Source organism: Bemisia tabaci, chromosome 2 (genome assembly GCF_918797505.1).
Source record: "Bemisia tabaci chromosome 2, PGI_BMITA_v3".
Lineage (NCBI taxonomy): Eukaryota > Metazoa > Arthropoda > Insecta > Hemiptera > Aleyrodidae > Bemisia > Bemisia tabaci.
This window is the reverse complement of record NC_092794.1, coordinates 70,095,255-70,117,898: the sequence shown is the minus strand read 5'-3', so window position 1 is coordinate 70,117,898 and position 22,644 is coordinate 70,095,255. Positions and strand designations below refer to the sequence as shown.

The window sequence follows — 22,644 nt, the reverse complement described above, 5'->3', positions numbered from 1 at the left end:
CATGGTAATTTTGGTCTTAAATTTATAGTTTCAATCGTGTGAAATAGAAAATGTTCATAGTTGACACGGTTTTTCTTCCAAGACAAGAGAAGTTGCACAATCTTAGCAACATTGCAATGCTCTTGGTTCCTTTTTGTAAAATGCTGTCCAAATGGCACATCAATCGATACATCGCACAGCACGTCACGTCATGCCACAAGTCATCGAGTTATTCAAACACAGTCGAAAATCGCCGTTTGTTAAGCATCGGATCGGATGGTCTCGCTTTTAAAGGATCTCAAATAGTTACCTCGACAACGCAGCCAGAGCAAATAGTTAACAAGATTTTGATTTACTGGTGCGTTGAAGTAAAAATTCCGTGCCAACAGATAATTTCGAATCATGAATGAATGAAAGGAGCCCGAGAGAACGGTCTGACTCCTCCCTCCAAAAAGAGGATCTTCAATTATTAAACTTGACCTACCTCTAGAGCAACGGTCGGTAAACGGTCGGCGCGCCAAGTAATTTATTGTCGTCTTATGGACTTTCATTGCTGCTGACCCATAGGCACTCTCTACGTGCCTGTCGACTCATTATGTGGCTTAGTCGTTGGGGTTCGATCTTTTGATTTTAGAATAAAATTGTACGCTCAAAATGTCCAAATTCATTTTTCAATCGTAGCGTTATTCATGATGCAGTTGATTGTAGCATCGGATTGGATGGTTTTGCTTATAAAGGATGTCAAACAGTTTACCTCAACAACGAATTTCAAAGAGAATATATCTGACGAATTGATCAAATCTCAAAAATCTACTGAATGGAAAGTTTGCAGGTATGCAAGCGTCTGAGATTTGGTTTCAGGTTTAAAATTAAATTTCTAGGAAACTTCAGCACGATGATATATTCTTGGTTTCTAAAGTAACAATTATTGGAGGATATATGAAAAATGAACCAATCTGCTGAAATACATGTGTTTAGGTGAAAATTACCGCCAGATGACGTCATGTCACAAGGTGGCATACTTATTCTTACTTTTAAATCTATTTTCCTCCAATTTCCCATTTCAGTGAAACATTATGAGAAATAAGACTGCAAACTCAGCTCATTAAGCACTATAAGATGAAGCAATATAATTTGTGTGTGGAAATTCTCCATTGCTACATTTGAGAATCTCCGAAAAGAATATCGACGGTGTAAGTCGGCAATCACATAACTCGGCTTGCGACGTCGCAGACCGCAGGGCCGGATTTAGGAGGTGGCCACATGGGCCACGGCCCATGAAAATGCAAAATGAATGGCAAATTTTGCCATTTTTTTTAAAAGTGGTATGAAAAAAAAAATTACAAACAAGAAAAGGCGACAAAATCTTTCATTTCCTGAAAGTACAGTAATTTCTAATTTTGTCGTCTTTCGGTAATACAAGGGACAGCACCTTTAATTAGTCGAGTTAAGAGAGAAACCAAACACGCAATTTGGCCCAGAACGGCGCGACTTAGAGAGAAATGATGACGTAGACTTGAGATGAAAAGGAGAAGCCCTCGGCGCGGCGATCGGCATGTAACACATATTAGCGCCTACAAAACTGCATGAATACTTCACGCATTGCGTCAAACATAATGCGGTCAACAGCGGTTGGCGTGAAACGCATAGCGCCTACAAGACTGTAGAAATACTTCAAGCATTGCGCCAAACATAGTGCGGTCAGCACGGCGCGGCGCTGCGAGAGGAAGTTAACATTATTAAACCAAATTGATGTCTGAAAATCTCCGCCTCTATGTTATTTTTTTTAAAGGAGAACAAATTGACATCTTTCCTTGAAAATTCTGCAGAATTTTCTTCGCACAGAGAAGAAAAATCACGGCAGTTTTAAAGAATTGCCGTGGAGTAGTTTTCCGTTTAAAAAATAAAGTATGACGGAAAGTCTGTAACGTCGCAAGCCGATTTATGTGATGGCCGACTTACACCGTTGATATGTTATTTAATTCGATTTTTATTAAAAGCTGTTCCATTCCTTGAAAGTGTAAGGATTATATCCTGCCGTGCTAAGGAAAAACGCCGTATGAGCCTTCAGACGTTGCCGAATTTCCTTCGATAAAAACCGAATTTACTAGGAAAATTGTAAACATTTCCCCCCAAAATTTCCAGACAATTTTTTACGCAATTTAATCCATAATATCTGAAAATTTCGAGGAAAAATATGCTTAAATTGCGTCAAAACTACACGTTTCATCGAGGGAAATTCGGCGACTCTCGAATGTTCATACGGCGTTCTTCCTTAGCACGGCAGCATTGCATCAAGTACCGTGTATCATGCAAAAAAACAGCGGGGCGATTATTGAAACTGATAGACAAAGCGATAGACAAAGATGACATAGGGGGTATAAAGCAATTCTATTGGTTGAAATGGGTGGTTCTCATCGACTAAGGGGGAAAATGATAGACTAACTGTCGGGTTTCTCGTGGGTTGCCGTTACTTAGTCGATTACCTACCTCCTTTGTCCATTGCAACAACCCGTTTCCACCAATAGGATCCCTCCAAATCCCTTTTGTCGTCTTTGTCTATCGCTTTATCTATCAGTTTCAATAATCGGTCCGCTGATCAAGTGAAGCTCTTTTGAGTCTTTGGGTAGCCTGTGGAGACCTCAAGGCTAGTCAACTTGTAGATCAGCATACTTCATCCCGAGAGCATTGAGTATTGGTAATAGACGATCTCATATAAAAATGCACCTTGAATTGGGTTCAGATTACTTGTCTCGTCTAGGCGTGAAGTCGTACGGATATGTCAAGGGTGATCAAGCTGTGATATCCACGTCCCATAATCTCATCAATTTGTTTTGGCTTCGCCACTAATGGGGGTCCGAATTGTCTTCGCTCAACCGCCGGTTTGAGATTGAATTAGACATTTATCAATTATGTCGTTGTTTTGTATTATTTTGGTGTGCGCCCCACAGTGCCTCCTCCGACGCAAAACAATCATCGATGAATGGTGCTCAAGAACGAACGACGCGAAATTCCCCGCTAAGCATCCCCCTCGTCCTTCTTGTTGGCCATGGTTCGGTGTGTGTAGCAGTTACCGCTTGCTTCCAGCTAGGTATTCATACTTTGTATTGAGAGAAAAATTCAATGAAAAAAGTCTTTTGAGTGATTGTTTTTGTAAATTGACCACAATGATGAAATTGTGATGGAAAAAGAGTGATTAAACGAAGAATCGGAAAGACTCATTTCAAAAGCGAAGTCATTAATTAGGCGTATCCCAAGGCAGTTACGATCGACGGTTTAAATGCACCGGTTTATCTATATTAGTCTTTTTTTTCGTCCAATTTAATGCACACCGAAAAAAAAAGTGAAGTTGATTTAACATTCTGGATGTTAAAAAAGTGCGCAAGAAATTATAAAATGCTGAATTAACCGCCACAGAAGTTAGTATTACATCTTGGCTTTGCTAAAACAACTGCTGTAACGGGTAAGTCAGCATTTTATAAGTTCTCGCACACTTTTTTTTTACATCCAGAATGTTAAATCAACTTCACTTGTTTTTCGATGATATTATCGGAAATTGACGATGGTTGTAGATTTTAGATTTTGACCTTTTGTTGGCACTTCATTTATTTAGGAGGGGCGGGGGACAGACTTTTATTCATGCGATTTTACCTTGTACGTAATTTAGTACTACTGTAGTAAAAATCATAGTTGCAGATAAAACATGATTTCCATGACTGGTCATATGAGAAGTATACAATGGAAGAGAATGTATAAAGTGTTGAGAAATAAGGAGTAGGTAACAAAGCTTGTTTTTTGTTTCATTTTTTCCGTAAGCTTGGAAATTTCGAAAAAAATTGCGCGGCGCATCATGAGTGAATGATATTAAACCAAAAGAGCTTGCAAAAAATGTCTCAACCATCATTCCCTGTTTTCCATGTGTCCTCAAAAATAGGTTGTACAGAATCCATTTTCCTGGGGAGCATCATTTGAACGTATTTTTACCAAAAGGAAGTATGTCTCATGCAAACCCTATGCACATAGTTCCCTTTAGCATAAATACGTCCATTTGCAAGTTAGCAAGTATTTTTCAAGCAAATAAGTTGTAACTTTTAAAATTTCAGGCACAAATCAAAGGAAAGACTCGCAAACTGTAATTGAGAATAAAATCACTGCGAATTGGTAATGAAAGCCTCACGTTTTGCGAAAGCGAAGAGTACTTGATGAATAAATGAATGAATAATTGATTGTAAAGTTAACACCTTACTCTCAGTGTTTCGGGATTTTATTTGTGTGAATACGTGTGCAGAAAGCTGGGAGTGAAAAAAGAAGAAAAAAACTCGTTTGAATAGTTTAGTGTTGGAGAGCACACTGGGCCAAACTCGTGCTGTCAGGGGCAATAAAACATTAAATGAGTCAAGGCCGCTATCGAGCGTCTTCCTCCGCGAGGTCAATACTTTCATCTAGTATAATGACAAAATTTTCGAAGAGGTGAAATAATGAGCGCTTAACCGGTATAATCTTAAAATGTGAGGATTTCTGAGAATAGAATTAATAAATACATGTTGCCTATGGTTCTCCAAATAGAGGACAAAGTGCTATTAAGAAACAAAAAAATAAACACATTTTTGAAATGTACTTGAACGACCATGGTGGCGGAACTATGTGCATTAAGACATAAGCCCTGAGACCCATAAGAATATATGCGTGACAGGGCTCACGTCATAATGCACATAGTTTCGTTTGATAGAAATACGTCCATTTAACGGAGACCTTAACGCAAAAGTAGGAAAATAAGCGCATGACAGAAACGGAAACACCTATCCTGCCGTGCTAAGGAAGAACGCCGTATGATGCTCACGTCATAATGCACATAGTTCCGTTTGACAGAAATACGTCCAATTCGACGTCACTTATCCGTAAACACAGCTAATGAAGTGTTGAGAGAGAATATTATAAATGGATGATACGTGAATAAGTGTTACTGCACGAATTTTTGGTTTGTGGCGTTTCGCACTTTTATTGCAAATTTGATAGAGAAGACTAAAAAAAAAAAAAAAAAAAAAAAAAAAAAAAAAAATCGTTCAAACACCCCCAATAAAAATTAAACGACACTAATATCTCAAAAGGAATGCCCTCCCAATTTCAGTGTCTCTAGAGGACGAATCCCGAAGACGCTAAACGCAATCTATTCTATCACCTTTCTGTCGTTTATTTTTCTAACCGTTCGTTAAACTCACCAGGAAACACCTTGGCATGGTTCGTCAAATACCAGACGAAGGTACGCGATTCCATTCCAATATTGGAAAGTTGACTCAAAAATTCATTTTTTTACATGAATACAGATGTGCAATTTTTGTCCAAATTTTTCCTGATCGTTGCATGAGATCGGAAGTAAAAGATTGAAACTTTCCATTCGGAAAGTCCAATAATCGCCCGGTAAAAATGCAATTTGCATGGGGAAATTTGGCAACATTGTAATTACGTTCTCTTGCAAAGGAGACGACGAGTCCTCTTCTATATGAGAAGTCGAGGGTAACTTTACAAATCATTCAATCCTGCGGGCTGATTGTTGACATTAGTAGGCAAAACAATAGACAAATAAGACATAGGCAGTATATGCGATCCTATTGGTTGAAATGGGTGGTTCTTATGAACTAGGGGGTAAATAAAGGACTAATTATAGGGTCTCTCTTGGGTTGCCCTGAGTTGGTCTATAGTACCTACCTTCTTTGTCCATTGCAACCACCCGCTTCCACCAATAGGATCCATCCATATACCTTTCCTTTTCTTTGTCTATAGTTTGGTCTATCAATTTCAAGAATCAGCCCGCAGTAAGTGCTTCCTCACAAAAATGATCAACAAACTTGCATGCCCCTGCTCTAGGCAAAAACCCAGTGCTGCCAATTTATTAAACCAAAGATTTCGGGGTTCCCGGAATCAAATCCGATTTAACAAAGTTCGGAGAAAAATTCCGTTTTTTTCCAAAAGCTCCGGAGGAGCTCCCGAAATATGCCCGGATTTAGCTCCAAAGATCGTCAAATTTTATGATATATTGTTGATCAAATTTGATAATAAGTAAAAAAAATCGGTCAAACTGACAGAGAATCCAAAAATTGCGGGAAAAGTTCCGAAATTCGGAATTAATCCCGGGAAATGGCAGCACTGCAAAAACCCTGCCTCAACGCGACTCGAAAAATTTCAAGATGGAAAATGGACGAAATTCTCATTTTTTGGGGTTACTGTGCCGGATGCAGATGCCGGAGAGTTCCGGAACCAAGTGGCAGCGTGTCACCATGTTGGCGGTTTGTTTATGTGGGTATAGCGTCGCCTCTCTGACGTAAGGGGGTATCTCAATTGCTACGTGAGCCCTGTTTTACGTATAAATCAGTGCTCTCTGAGGCTCATGAGCAAATCCGGATAAGCCCTCTGGCCTGAGGAGCCACGAAAAGGCTGCTTCCGAAGAAGTGAGCCCCTGGTCCCGACCACCTCAAACGGCCCGCGTATAAGGATGCGACCACCAAAAAATCCGCAACTGGATTTCATATTTTACGTAGGTATGTCGCGCGCCACGCTGCCACTTCGTGCCTATAAATTACGACTTCTCTCACTTGTATAAAGCGGTGAGTGAGAATTTCAACGCAAAATCTGGTGAACTGAATTACGAGCCTCTTTAGAGCTTTCTTATTTTTTCCTTTCGCTCTTTTTCGATCGCCGATGAGCGACGATCGAATCTGCACCGAGACAAAAATCACGGTTGTCATCGAGAGTGACTTTATTGATTACTGTATAAATCACTGCGTATTAGCATCAAAACATTTCGAAACTATGAATTGTTCATTCTTATTATTATTTTTTCCGCCAGATGATCGCTACGATTTCATCGTTCGAATGCGATCGAAAAAAGTTGTGCAAAATGGAAAAAAATCATAAAATTAGAAAAATATGATTGATTTTGTGTCAGCGTAACATTTTATGGTTACTTTTTTTTTTAAGAATCGATAAAATCTAAAAGGACATTACGTTACGTCTTTGTACCACAGTTTTTTCTTACTTTTAAAACATACCATTGTATTGGCTATGCATATTTTTGTGATGTTTGTTGGAAGATATATAATAGTTCAAGATCGTTTTATCATAATCCCAAAATTTCATCATGATCAAAAGTTTTGAAGGCTACTTTAATAACAGTGCGATCCCCGCATACACTTTAAATTGTTCAATTACTTATAGGCCTGCGCAACTTTTGTTTAAAAGTCATACTACTTTTAAAATTGATCCATTCATACTCCTACCAGTATTTGCAATCGAAAAGTTTACATGTACCGTCCAATCAAGGAAAAAGAGGGTTTTCGTGAGACCAAACTCAAAAGCCATTAGCCGACTCTATGAGGTGGTTTTCAATTACAAATTTGAGCTAAATTGATTTTGTTCAGTGGCGTGGCGTGCTTTGCGATATTTTGATAGATCTGCCATTTAAACCTATGGAAAAGGATCGATAAGCAGAGTATTCGCAACGAACGCCTAAATAATCGATTCTTTACCATAGCTGCAAAAGGAGCAATATCGATAATCGATATTATTCTCTATCGGGCCGGTTGATATAGGACTTTTTGAGTAAATTTATCGGGCCTTGTTAGCAATTTTAATAGAAAAAAATATGGCGGTATACTTAAACCATTTTTGAAAAAATTCAAGATTCAAACGTGAAATTTTGACAGGGTTCCAAAGTCGGAGGAGAATACTCCTTGGACCCGCCTCCAGATCAGAAATATTGTGAAAGGTTAAAAAAGAATCAGAGAGATTTATTTTGTAAAACTTCACACCCCCCCCCCCCATCTGACAAAAAGAAATATCACACTTGTATCGAAAGCCATCCGATTGGATTTGTTTCTTTCAAAATAATAAGTAAAAAATTCCTAATGATGTAAATCAACATCTCTACTCTCTCTAAATTTTTCATCATTATAACTGCGGGTTACGATGAACGGAAGGAGTCTTCGAAGGATGAGAACTATGGGTTGTATGATCTCCTGGTTCCAATCAAATTGAATGAACATGAATCGTGTTTTATCATTCAGATCTCGTTTACCTCTTCACCTAGCTTCCTCACTTTCTCACCGCGCCACGCATGGGGCATGGTCGAGGTGTCATAAAAAACTTTTTTGAATCATCGTTGCTTAGAAAACCGGATCAAATGCCTCGATGGATTATGACATGGAATGTGTACGTGTTCATTCCTTCGCTGCGCCTAAGCGTGTAAGTGGAATTTAATTGTGTCAACACAGAGTGATTAACTTTTGATCAGCTCATCGGAATGAAGCGCATCTTTTTAGTATTTGGGCTTTGTTTAAAGTTCTAATGGAGGGAAGGAGAAAGTGAGGAATGTTCTATTATCTCTATTTCATAATCATTCACGTAACGTATCAAATATCAGTATGTGACAACTTGTAATATGCAGATTCGATTTTTGGATCAGTCGAATCGAAGCAGAAATGAAATTCCATACAGAACCACAACTACAATTTATTGTTTCTGATAATGGACAGTTCTGAAATTCTTCAGTAGTGATTTTTTCTAAATAAAAAGCGTTTTGAATGATAAGTTTTCAAAATACTTAAACCATAGTGGCAGACTGACCATTGCAAGTTTAAGTATGACACAAAAATTTGTGTTTTCCCCGTTATATAAACAGAGACTATCTACACCAAAAGTAATCTTATGGAACTAAAGCGAGCCCAATAGGTGCACATGGGCGGCATTGAACACTAAAAAAAAATATGGTTTCAGCGACAGTGATGTGAGTATGGTTATCACCAACAGACTCAATGGTAGCAAATACTATAACTCTGATCGTCCTCGCCAAAAACATGGTAAATGATATCAGATGCCTGGTTATTTTTACCCTACAGTATTACGGTGTTGAAAATCAAGAAGATTCATGATCGTATTTCCATACCTCTAGTAAAAAAGGCCATACTTTTTTTGGTGAATAAAGGTGTCTCACGTATCGTTAAAATGAAATTTTTGAGAGATATATTTTGCAGTTGGTTGGAAAAGCTGAAGTTAAAAAAAACGCTTTTTTCTCTCTTTTTTTTATCCCTCCCCTCTTCATTTCTCTCCTTTTTTAAGTGATTAAGGGAAGACGTATATATAAATGTTATGGTTAGTTTTTCAATGCTTTACGGACGTCCTGATATGCATCTGTCCATCATTTGGTTTCAGACTTTTAAAGGCACCAATTTATTACATAATATCTAGGATAATGTGTCTATAAATGCCGGTATTACACGAGCTGATGCTGCATTTATTAAACACACAAGACTTAACGTGAAGAATTTTGAAAATATAAAAGACTGTAATTTGTCCGAAAGTCTATACTCCTTTTTCTTTTTTCATTTTTTACTGTAAAGGTCCATGCGGGCGTACTCGAGGGGGGGGGGGGGGTCCAGGGACCTGCCCCCCCCCCCCCTCGAGTACGCCCGCAAAGAAAAGAAAATAGTATCATCTGGCCCCAGAAATTCTGGATGGAAAAACAAACAGAAAATCTGTTGAATTCATCGATTTGAAGGTATTTTGGGCTTAAATTAGCGTAATTTATGTGCAGAAATGAATGGAAAATTTGCGTTACAAAAGCCCCAAAATGCATGCATATAGAGATAAATTTTAAAAATGTCTTCGGACAGCCCCCCTTCCCACATTGCGTAGCAATGCCTATGTAAGGGTCCGATTTTTTCCCCTTTTTCATTTATAGTCGATAAAAGCAAGACGGAAATAAAAAAAAACTCAACGCACAAACCTTGATCGAATTCGGTCAACACTCCTTTGATTCCTTTAGGATGGCAAAAACAGGTACACACACAAGGTTCACAATTTATTCTTTAATTTGTTTTTTCCGATAAAAAAATAAAAAAAGAGCGAGAAACGAAAGGACGGAGCGAATGTACACGAACACAGCGAATCCAGAAATTACATCGTCGGAAAAGTGAAAAAGGCCGAGGGACCCGGTTGCGCCACGGAGGGCGTCGCGGCGAAGAAAGTGGTTGCGCGACTCCTGACAAAATCGAACTGAACCGCGAGGACCGTTGCTCGTGACTCCCGGTCACGTAATGGTCTGTAGAAAGAGAAGGTAAGTGAACTTAGTGAAGATGATTTCTGTCTGATCATGGTCATGTGGCCGGGGCGCCGGGTTGCGGCAGAGGTGGAGGGACCGAATTCCTCCCAGAAGCTCGGCCCCCTCCCGCGCCGCCCCATGCGGCGTCGCGACGCCCGATCCTCGTCGCGACGCCCGATCCCCGATGCGAGCCGACCCGACCCGAAGTGGGTTCGTGGTCCTGGCCCTCGCCGTGGACACAGCAGCGCCGTCGCCGCTAGCCGTCGCACAATGGCACGAAAGAGGTCGAACTTGCACTGAAAAAAAGTTCTCGGCGTTTTTACCGAGGTCCGTTGGTACTTTTACCATCTCACTTTTTTTATCAATTATTGGTAATTTTACCAAGACAGACTGGTAAGCTTACCTAAAAACCGGTATTTTTACTGTTTTTTTCAGGTAAGAATACCACTTTTATTGGTAATCAATTCCTGGTAACTTTGCCATTTTATCTCGGTAATTCTACCATAGTCGATAAAAAATATTGGCGTTTTTACCAAGGTCCAGTAAAATTACCGAGAAAGCTCAATAATTTTACCAAGATTTCTCGGTAAAATTACCAATTCCAGAAATGGTAATTTTACCAAAAAAAACTGGGATCAAATAGAACCCTGAATTCTTGGTAATTTTACCCTTTTCTTAGTAAATACACCGAGATTTTTTTTTTCAGTTTGGATTTATATTACTAAAACTGCATCATTGGAGACAAATTATGGCGAATTTTACCAGCGGGCTGATTGTTGAACTTGATAGGCAAAGCTAGAGACAAAGAAGTCGAAAAGGATATGGAGTAATCCTATTGGTGGAAGCGATAGATTCGTGGCAATCATAAATCCGTTAATTTTCAACGGAGACTTTAACGCAAAGGTAGGAAAATAAGCGCATGCATCACAGAAACGGAAACATGTATCATACTACGATAAATGAGATCATAAGAGTAACGCCATATGCGTAACGTCTGAGACGCGTTGCGCCTCAGGGGGTTGGACCGCGAAACGGTCAGGGGACGTCGTCCCCTAGCTCATAAGAATATATTATTGATTTCATACCTACCGTCTGATAAAGAATTTTGCAAAATTGTAGGTTTTTGTGTGTCATTCAAATGTAAGTTACCGTGGGGACTCGAAGAAAAGCAAATGTTACAGTAATTACTATACAGGGTGTCCTATACCACCCGTGCCAGCGGGCTGATTGTTGAAATTAATAGGCAAAGCTATAGACAAGATGACAAAAGGGATATGGAGGAATTCTATTGGTGGTTGCAATGGACAAAAGCTGTGGGTAATAGACTAACCAACGGCAACTCACGAGAGACTCTATGGTTAGTCCATAATTTTCTCCCTTTGTCAATTGGAACCGATCATTTCAACCGATAGGATCGCTCCATACCCACTATGCCTTCTTTGTCTATCGCTTTGTCTATCAATGTCAACAATCAGCCCACATAGGTACCTTTCGCGTTTCCGACAACATGTCGTCTATTCTACGAGACACAGGCACGAAAAATCAGCGGTGAAGCATAGCCGACCTATCACGCTACGCCATTTAACCTATGTCATCTATATCCGCCTGACAAACACAAAATTTCAATATCGGCCTGAAGGTAGCCTCAAGACTTCAAAGTTTTGTAATAAAGGTGTTAGAAGCTTTAAAAGTTTTCAAATTTTGTCCAACCTCTCCCATAGACTGGTTCCACTGTGCGCATCCGCGACGCGATGCCAACCGCCGCGCCGAAGAAAGTGTTAGGTCCAACTTGCGCTGTGATCCCGCGTCGCGCAGTGGGTCGCCATACCACAAAAGCTGCCTTCAAGGACGTTACGAATGGTCAAGGTGATTCCCAAGGCCGTGCCATGTTTTCACGCATACGTGATCATATTTCAAACAGCGAGAATCGGCAATTCGTCCTCAAACAACAAGTTAGAAATTTTAAGCCATTTTTCACCAGAAAGAATGGTTCGAAACCTTCTTTTTTTATTTTTTTTTATTTTTTCCCCTTCTTTTTATGGTTTTTGATCGAAAGGACTTTATTTCGGCCAAAACAATTTTTTGTTCGGTGCGAGAAAAAAGAACCACTAAGAAACAATTTTTTTTTCTTTTTAATGTTAATGAAGGTCTTTTTTAATCCAAAGAAATTTAAAAAATTGTCATCAATGGCAAAATTGCATCTAAAATTATGACGGATTAATATTTGAATCAATAGAAAAATCTTTTAATCAGAAAAACATTCATTTCAATAAAATAACTTTTCTTTAATTAAAAAAATAATTTTTTCGGACAACAATCCTAGGAGAGCACGAGATTCCAGGTCTTCCGTCAGATACTCAGATACATTCCTTATCAGTGGCGTGGCGTGCTTTGCGATTTATCGATTGTTATGCCATTTGGAAAAGGCATCGATAAATAGAGTGTTCGCAACGAACACCCTGATAATCGATTCTTTACCGTAGGTTTAAACAGCATAACAATCGATATATCGCAACTCATGCCACGCCTCTGTTTCTTATCCTCGTATATGTAAACGATAGAAAAGTTGAAAGTACATCTTCATTGACTCTCATTCCTGTTATCTGTAGTGAACAAGGTAACAATTCTACATTGAAATACGTTTTATTTTAACAAACGTCAGTGGAAAATGAGAGGAGATAGCCATTTCACGGCGTAGTACATCACCTCCATCATTTTCCCGCCATCGAGGCGCGTTTGACATTTCTTGGACTTTTTGGACTTTTTAAAAACGGTCTTGTCCGGGATTTTGACTCCGAACATACGCAATAAATCACCGCGCGCAATTTATTCACCTGACACCATCAGAATATTACACTAAGAAAAAAGTTACGAGCTATTTAGATGTCGCAGGCAATTAACAATGGCAGGCAATTTGCAAGCCAGCGGTAAGTAAATGTAGAAAATCATAAAATTCAAAAACAAAATAATAAGATTAGAGTGCTGATAATGTTGTCTATAATGTGAATAAGCACTTTTCTTGCCGTAAAAACATAGTAGAAATAGCCACTCTCAGAGGAGCGTGCTGTGAACTCCGTGACATTAGATGGGTTGCGTTCGGATAGGCAACTAAACTAACTTAGTGAAAAAGCGTAGAGTATCACAAAAAATGAAGGCGCTCCATAATGCTTTGAAGACGATAATCCTCAAAACTTTTGTTATGTCAATGCGCATCATTGCGAGTTATTGAAACAAGATGTGAACTGCTTGCAAATTGCCGGCGATTGCTTATTGCCTGCGACATGGACATACCGTCTGTTCCGAGCTGAGAGACCGAAAGTTCCGGGTACTAGAGCCGTGGCTTCGATTGATACGCGTGCTACGCCTGGAACGTCCCGCCTCTGAGCCCGGAACGCGGACGATACGTCTACATAGCCCGTAAATAGGGCCTCCACGGCCGGATTTTTTTTTTTTTCAGTGGAATATTAAACAAAAAACACAAGGTTTAGTGACCCATTTTGGCCCGTTTTAGCGGCCACGACCCCGGTTTTTCTCTACTGTGCGTCCGAAGAGCAATTTACGCTGGGGTGGGAGGAACGCGGATGACCCGGCGACCTCTCCTGACAGTTGCATGATGTGGGAAAAAGGAGGGGGCTAATTTTCTTCCGTTTCTCCGTGGCGTCAACAAGGAAAATTAAAGGGTACACTCGACGGTGAGAAATACATCAAACGTCGATCGAGCAAGATGGGCGTACGATTCTTGTGGTCTCTATCTTTTTCCCCATCTTCATATCTTACACAGATCGTGTTCGATACATCAAACAGGTGAGATCGTATCGATATCGATTGGTTCAACATATAAACATAGCCTCAAAAGTTAGTATAGCAATCGGAGGAAACGGGTTTTTTGTGATTGATCGATTTTTTTATTCTTATGGGTATCAAATGGCAATGAAAAGTGTCATTGTTAGGAATTTTCTCTTTTTTAGCTTTTCCATTATTTTGATATCCTTAAATTTTTGTTAGAGGTTACGTTCTATTGTTTTGAACCAAAAGATACATCGAACCACTATCGAATACGGTCTATTCTGTGCTCTGTGGTGTAATTAGGGATTACTTCAAAATTACTTCAAATGCAAACATTAAAGTTTTAACACTGTAATTGGGCGTTTTAAAGCAGTTTTATAAAATGTGCTGAAACTTGGGGAAAAGTGCGGGTATTTTGTGATTTTTTTAATTTTGTGATTGATTTTTTATTCTTATGAGTAAAATATGGCAATGAAAAGTGAAATTGTTAGGAATTTTCTCATTTTCGGGTTTTCCAACTTATATTTTAAAAGTTTTGTTGGAGATAATGTTCTATTCTTCTGAACCAAACGATACATCGAGCCACGATAGAATACGATCTTCTGTGGTTTAGGTCGAGAGACCATCTTATTACTGTCAGCACGTTCGTGACACTCCTCACCAAAACACCGATTTGAAGTGGGTATTTTGGAATCTAATCCTGAAACAATTTACTCTAGTTTCAGCACAATCAGACGGCCACCATCACCTGACTTTTTTCTACCGGTCTTCAATTTTAAAATTAAAATATCACCTCAATAGATAATTCTATGCTTCTACTGGAAGAAAAAGAAAAAAAAAAAAACTGCACGCACACTACTAGGACCCTCCAATGGGGACCAAATGGCTGAAAAACCAGATTTTACCAATCAACAATTAAATAACAACAGCAGCTGAAAGAAACTCGTAGCAATGTTTTATAAACTTCTTTACTGTGCCCGATATTGGCGATGACAAAAGCAGGAAAATCTCTGAGAAGGAATAACGAACGTAGGAATAACAATTGACAAAGTGTTTCAAATGGACCAAGCAGAAAGGAACCAAACCACACCAGTTACTGCAAACTTTATTTGGGCGCTTTAATTTTTTACATGAAAACGTTTGTGCGGATTTGTGCTCAAATTTCAGTGAATTTTCTGCATACTACGAAGCAAATTCCTTTAAATTTTCAAAGGAATCTGTGCACACACGTTCTCTTGTAAAAACAAAATTTCCGAGTTGAATTTGCCAATAGCTGGTATGACTTGGCTCCTTTCTGCTAAACTCGGTCCACATATCATGCTCAACAACATAACCATTGACCATGCTCCCCTTGGCAAGGGGGGGGGGATAGGCGATAGGAGCAGAGACAAGAGACCCTCCACTAGCTTCATGGCGACAGGCGGAAGTTTTTACTTTCGGGGATTCAACACTTCCTCATGGACAATTATAGGGGAGCAACAGTCATCACTCTTTTTTCGACTGTTGACCTATACCTACATGGTGGATGATGAGCTTCGGGTGACGTCATGAGCCAAACAAGTTTCCCAAACTTTGGCTTGTTTGCGAAAGGAAACTGCCAACACGTTGTTAAACATCAACCATGTAGGTAAGTCAACAGTTTAATGCTGAAGTCCCGAAAGTAAAAGCTTCCACAACAGCCGAGATACGAGTGGAGGGTCTCTTGTCTCTGGATAGGGGTGATGAAGATGGGGAGGATGAGATGTAGAGAAAGCTTTCCATTAAAAACATGAAGCTTCGAATCCCTTTGACTCAATGAAAACACCCCGATGTAATTTATTTAATGGGTGTTTTATGTTTCCTGCTCAAATGCTCACCATCTTTGCGGCCGGTGCGGCCCTAACCTTGATCGTTGGCTCTTGAATTCAAATTACAAGGTGGTCATACGAATGCGCACGATTTCCACTGAGGAGAGTCAGAGTCACAGACGGTGTTACGTGATCCCTCTATCGATTGCCAGCATGGTCCGACGCCGGTCACCGTTAATACGCCCTTTAGCAACTCAAAACTTGCCGCAGATTTCCCCTGGCTTCACTCTGGTCACTCCGGTCTTATCCTGCTATTGCATTGGTCGTCTTTTTCCTTCTTGTCACCTCCTCAAATGTTACGATTGGAACATCGCAGTGAACGCATAATAGAGAATAAACTTAGTATCAGAACCGGTGTACAGCCTCTGGCAAATCAAAGCTTGTCGGACATTACCCTCGCCCCTTCCTGATCTGGTTTTAGATTAGACTTCTAATCCCTTTTTGACGCAGATAAAATGGCATGACTGAGAAATGTCATATCTTCTACGATATAAAATCATTTATGGAGAAAAAATCTCGAGCGTGGAATCCAAATTTGAATACATATGGATCTCTGAAATTTTTGGATCGCCCATCCGAAAAGTTAAGGTCCAGCCGCCGCCGCCGCCGATGTACTCGAGCACATACCGAAAGATTCTGGTCGCGCCAGCCGCGATAATCATGAAAATCGGCGCGGTAGAACGCTTGAACTAAGCGTCACAAGAAATGAACATTTAGAAGGCTTGAGAGCTTATAGTTTAGAAGATACATAACTGTTAAAAACAATTATGTGACATAAGAAACCTGCTATGAACCTCTCAATGAATGTTAAATCATAACGAGTTATAATTGGAGACTCAAACGCAGGAGTAGGAAAGAGGCATTTTTCTCAGGCAAAAAAATCGATGAAAGGAACTTGAAGAAAAGGGAGAGTGAAGCAACGTCTGCATAGTTCCTTATGAAGATTGTATGTCGAACACAGTAAGATAATGGAGACTTTGCATGCAATTTTTTTTATTGTTTTATCTGAAAGTGCTTAAAGATCTGATTTCACAGTATTTTTTAAAACAAATTTCTGATACTGGAAGTAGTATAAAAGTAGATTTAAAAGTGAGAAAATGCACCGCTTAGTGACGTCATCTGGCGGAATTGCCCATTTAAACACATAAATTTCAGCAGATTAGATCATTTTGTCATATCTTCTCCACACTGGGGAAAAAACACATTGGACCTAGAGTCCAGACTCTTAAAAACATCGACAAGAAAAAGTACTCTTGATTTAATCAGAATCTAGCTTAAATCAAGAACCAAGTCTCTTAATTTAAGCGGATTTTGTTTTAATTCAAGCAAAATTCCGATTGAATCAATAGTATTTTTTCTTGTCAATGTTTTCAAGAGTCTGGACTCTAGATCCAATGTGTTTTTTTTTTCCAGTGCAATAATGTCTCAATTCATGAATTAAGCGTATCCTCGTTTTCAGTTCCCTCAGTAGTTCCAACTTAAACACGAAATTCATCAAACTTCAGACACCTGAAAATTCTTCAATTGAAAAGCGTACGAATCCACTGTGCGGCGCGGGATATGGAGGATGATGAGCCGCGGATTCCGGTACCAGCGAGAGGAGCTCCAAGTCTAGACCGGGTCTCGGCGCACACTTCACTTTTCGGTTTCGATTTCAAGTTCTTCGAGGATCTACCGGCTCTGGCTCGCTGCCCCCCCCCCCCCTCCCCCACGCTTTTGACCCCCGCCTCGAGCCCGTGCAGTGGCGTGGCACGCATACCCTCGACCGAAAGCTCCGAAAGCTCCACTCGACCGGAACAAGAATTCGCTGGACCTCGCCCACGCTTCCCGCTCAGGTGCTAAAGTGCAAAAGTGCGAATGCAGTAGTAAAATGTTGTATAATCGCTCAGGGATATTCTCCCACTCGGCGAAAGGGAGAACCAGAAAGTATGGTCGGAGGCAACACTCGCAACATGTTGTGAAAACAAGCAACAATCGCATTTCGTTCGAAGTTGTTCTGTGTTCAGGGGGCGGGGCTTATTTTCGCGAGGAAAATTTGGGAGCCCCTGAAGCAACATTGTTGTGCAACAACTGCAACGTGCCAAAAGCAAGTCGTTTTATGCTATTCAAAAAAGCAACGTTGTTTTCTAACCTAAAATCGGAAGTTGCTCTCTCATTGGTTGTTCAGAATCAGAAATGTAGTAACGTCTGATATAGACGGGATAAAAATCTCCAACATCCCTCCTATTAGAGAAAGAATGGCTTGAAGAGGTCAAGATGTTCGAATGAACTCCTCGATTCCAAGCTGTTCGTAAGAAAGAGGACAGAAGTTCAAAAAATCGCAAGAAGAAAATGAAGTAGAGTTAATTCTTATAAAGAAAATTTTGTCACAAATTGTTTGCAAGAATTTTGAATTTTTTTTTAAAAAAAATGCTGATCATTCAAATCCTCAAAATACCGACAGTGAGGAAATTGATGATGTTGCGGCTAAATGCGTCTAATCGTGTACTTTAAATAAATATTACTAGTGGCGTGGCGTGCTTTGCGATATATCGATTGTTATGCCATTTAAACCTATGGAAAAGGATCGATAAACAGAGTGTTCGCAGCGAACACCTTAATAATCGATTCTTTAGCATAGGTTTAAATGGCATAACAATCGATATATCGCAATTCACGCCACGCCATTGAAGATTACGATGACACAAGCGAATACAACCAAATCTACAATCCATTCAAGACGCTCGCTTAAAACTGGCATTCACATGGGCTTAGGTCCTGGGCAGCAAGTCCTCGGCCTAAGATGGCTGATGAGTCAATCAGAAATGGATCCCTCAGTGTCCATACTTTCCCTATTAAGGTACTCTAACTTCACTCCCACCTCCAATTTTTGATGGAGACCAAATCGATACGTATGTGTAATCTATACTTCCTCATGCCATCAAACCGATACTGACCGTAGATTTACCTCCGACGCAGGCTTACCGTCACTGCTTTCTTTATTCTCTAAATGATACCCACATCTGTCGCTCATTATCGAGGATCTAGACCAGACAACGCTCATCCACCCCGGTTTCAAGCCTTTTCCGGTCAGGAAATTATTCTGCTGCTTCAATAAAAGAGATTGTTCTCTCTGGTCTCTTTCCAATTAGTTCGTACCTTCGGTACCCGCCGTTAGATTTTCAAAACGAGATCAAATGGTGAATTCCGACTGTTTCATGTCGAATTACGTGAAAATTGACACCCAGTATGGCAACATTTACTCAGACAGCATCATAAACCAAAAATGGACTAATTGCATCATTATGCAACACAATTAAAGTAGCTTTTTGACCGGTCGAGTTACGTTCGTCAATTCGCTCGCAAATATCCAAACAAGACATCATAATATAAAGACCAGAAATTTACAGCCTGGTAAAAGGTAGTAGATGTTGCGAAGACGGTAGTATGATGTTCCTCGCTGGGGAAGAACATAAATGTCTTTGCGTCATTTCTACCGTCTAAATGATCTCAAATAAAAGTGTCGAAAATTTAGATGCGATATTTTCGTTCGTTCTATTTTCTTTTAATCTAACCAAAAAAATTAAATATCATCCGAGTTTCTGAATCGTTACAATGAGGGTACGCGTTTTCCTTTTAATTATGGTAAAAACTGGATCAGAAAGTCAAGCATGATGACACGCAGTCCCACAGCATTCCTTCAGTCTTGTAGGCGCTAATATGCGTCTCACGCTAACTGACCGATGGCAGTGCGTTTAGCGCAATGCGAGAAGTATTCATGCAGTCTTGTAGGCGCTCAAATGAGCTTGCGCCAAACCACTGGTTTGGCGCAATGCGTGAAGTATTCCTAGAGTCTTGCAGGCGCTGGTACACGTTTAACGCCGGCCGCCCTGTGTTCGACGCCGCGCCGTATGTATGAGCATTCTAACGTTGCTTCGTTTCTTCCGATTAAATATTTTTTTCCGAGAAGAATTCGGGAAGTTCTTCATACCCACGACCATTCTTCAATCTTTTCACTTCATTCACGAAGGGTAAGACATCGATAGATTGCCGAACCACCGAACACCCCTTGTTCAAAAAGTCTGGATCCGCCGATGACCCTTTCCGCGCACATAATCCAGAGCGTGAATCGTTGGTGTTGAGGGCGGGCTTCTCTGCACATCCAACGAGCCACTCTGCCGTGCTAAGGGAAAACGCCGTATGAACATCCGAGAGTTGCCAAATTTCTCCTATTAAAAGATTAATTTTTAAGGCAAATAATGAATATTTCTACCTGAAATTCTTTGATACTTCAGATCACACCGAGAAGAAAATTCCTTGAGAAATTGGATGGCAAATCTTCACGAATTTTCCCGAAAATTTGTATGCTACCAAAAGAAATTTGGCAACGCACGGTGTTTCATACGACGTTCTTCCTTAGCACGGCAGCACGCCAGTCTCTGCATCTATGGCAGCGCAGCTTCAGAACGAGACCACGAGAACTTGAAACAACTGCACGCGTTACCGTGATCTTATGCTCGTCACTTGGAAACACAGTCACGTAGATCGATTAACGAACAGTCTCCGTCTCAGTCTACAGATTCGCTTTCGAATAGTTCTGAAAATTTGCGAGGTTGCTCCCAGAATTTTTAGAGGATCCGATTACGACCACGGAATCGCACATTTCCTCCCACACCACGCACTTTCACCTCCATGATTCATTCTCTTCTGCGGCCGATTATTGAAATGTATAGACAAAGCTGTAGACAAGGAAGACAAAAGAGATATGTAGGGATCCCATTGGTTAAAGCGGTGGTTGCAATGGGCAAAGGACGTAGGTAATAGACTAAATAAGGGCAACCCACGAGAGACCCGACAGTTTAGCCCGCCATTTACTCCTCTTAGTCTATAAGAGCCACCCGCTTACAACCAATAGGATCGCTCTATACTCCTATGTCTTCTTTGTCTATCGCTTTGTCTATACAATTTCAATAATCAGCTCGCTGGTCTGAAAATATCCAATAATTGTAAACTCGGAAAGTTCCCTTGGTACCGAAAATTATTTCCGTATAATTTGACTGACCTTAACCCTCTGGACGACTGAAAAATTACAATTTGATGTTTGTCCTGTACTTAGCTACCTGAATCGTATGCCCAGGTGTTAATGAAATTTTACTTTAATGATTGGTTAACTTGGAACCTTGTTTTTTAATCTGGAATTTCAAATTTTAAATAAGGGGTCCGCACTGACCCTGGTGTGCAACAACAACAACTTTTTTTAATCGTCTAACTTACGTCCCTTGCAAATTTGTGATAATTTTACCCTGGTTTCATTCATCTATTTTTGGGAGGGCTTCCTTTTCAATCACGAGAGTTCATTTAAAATCTTCAAGGCATGACGTTTTATACCTCTCTATTGGAGCAGATTTTGTACGGCCAAACTCAAATATTGAATGTAAGCTGATAAATTGCCAGAGGCGAAGATTCAAAATGGGCGTAAAGAATGGCATCTCCATCTTAAAATCTAGTTAGTGAAGGGAATCAATTTAAAGGACATAGGTCCAGAGTTTAATCAAGAAGAAATCCACAAAATCTACGAAGGCGCGCGAGTCCGCGAGTGAAGGTGAAATCATTGGCGGGAGCATGGGAGTTTGATTAATGCCACGAGCTGATGAATGATGCTGCTTCCGTGAATCCGTGAATAATTTCACCTTTACTTTTCATCGCAAGCGCGGAATATTTCAGAGGCGCCTCTTCAAATCCATCCATTCCGTGTGAGAGAGATGCCCTCCGATTTTTAATTCCAGTGACCCCGCTACTTACGCCTGTCACGCTAAACGCACTTCATCGACCACGCACTTTATCTGCCACGCACAAGACGGAGATGTGCTTAAAAAAGAGAAAAATCAGCCCGCGGATATAATTTAATGTACCTGATGGACGAGCAGACAAGTTATAAATTTAATCACTGAATGGAAGAGTCAGTGCCCCCGTTTCCGGAGCGAATTTCGGAACTTTTGAGTTTTCCTGAATTGGACGTATTTTCTATCAAACGGAACTATTTGCATTATGACGTGAGCCCTGTTATGCACATATTCTTATGGGTCTCAGGGCTCTTGTCTCATTACACATAGTTTCGTTTGATAGAAATACGTCCAATTTTTCCCGGAACTTTTGAAATTCCCAAAATGTCCCGGATATTTTTCATTTTCCGGATCTTTTGCATTTTCCGGCTCTTTCCGGAACCTTCGAAAAAATCTAAGGAGAATCTCGGAACTTTTGACGGACATGGAATGGGAGCACTGGAAGGAGTTACTTGTCAAATGCGTCAGCTGCACTGGTGCTAGAATTGTGTTTCAATGCTTGATTCTTGTACATCAGCTAAAAATAATGAGATTTGTCCAAACAGCAACTTTCTACGTTCAATATTAGTCGAGATATCACACCTTGAAAAATTACATCGCCGACATCGGTTGGTCCAGTGGTTAGCGCAACTGATCACAGACCTAGATGTCCCGGGTTCGAATCCCGGCCTCGGTGGCAAGATTTGATGGTCTCAGATCTTGTCACCGTGGAGTGGCATGGATGTTTCTCTTCGTTTCTTCCTTCGTTTCCTCCTTTGTACTTCTGTTTCTACTGTTGTTGTAATCTTCCCATCATTTAGCGGTGGCTGTTTGTCTACACGACTAAGGCCAATGAACTATACCTAGAGTGCGCAAGCTCTCAAAAAAAAAAAATTACATCATCCACCGCGGTGGTGACACCATTGGTTTCTTCCACCTTGCTTTCATTCGAGTCTTACGTTGAGTAACCAGTGTAAAATGTACATCACACTGACTTATGAAAGCAAGGTGGAAGAAACCAAGGGTGTCACTACCGCGGTGGATGACGTCAAAAACCCGACTTTTCAAAGAGCTATATCTCGGTCAATACTGAACGTAGAGAAGATTTGCTGTTCGGACAGATCTTATTATTTTTACC

General features: G+C 40.3%; 1 protein-coding gene across 1 annotated transcript in view; it reads right to left on the bottom strand.

Moving 5' to 3' along the window:
• LOC109041874 (uncharacterized) overlaps positions 1-10,090 on the bottom strand; it is a 29,452-nt gene extending 19,362 nt beyond the window's left edge. Inside the window, exon 1 of the mRNA XM_019058375.2 lies at positions 9,758-10,090. The gene's annotated coding sequence lies outside the window, so the exon portion shown is untranslated. The remainder of the gene's footprint in view (positions 1-9,757) is intronic.
• Positions 10,091-22,644: the final 12,554 nt, after the last annotated feature.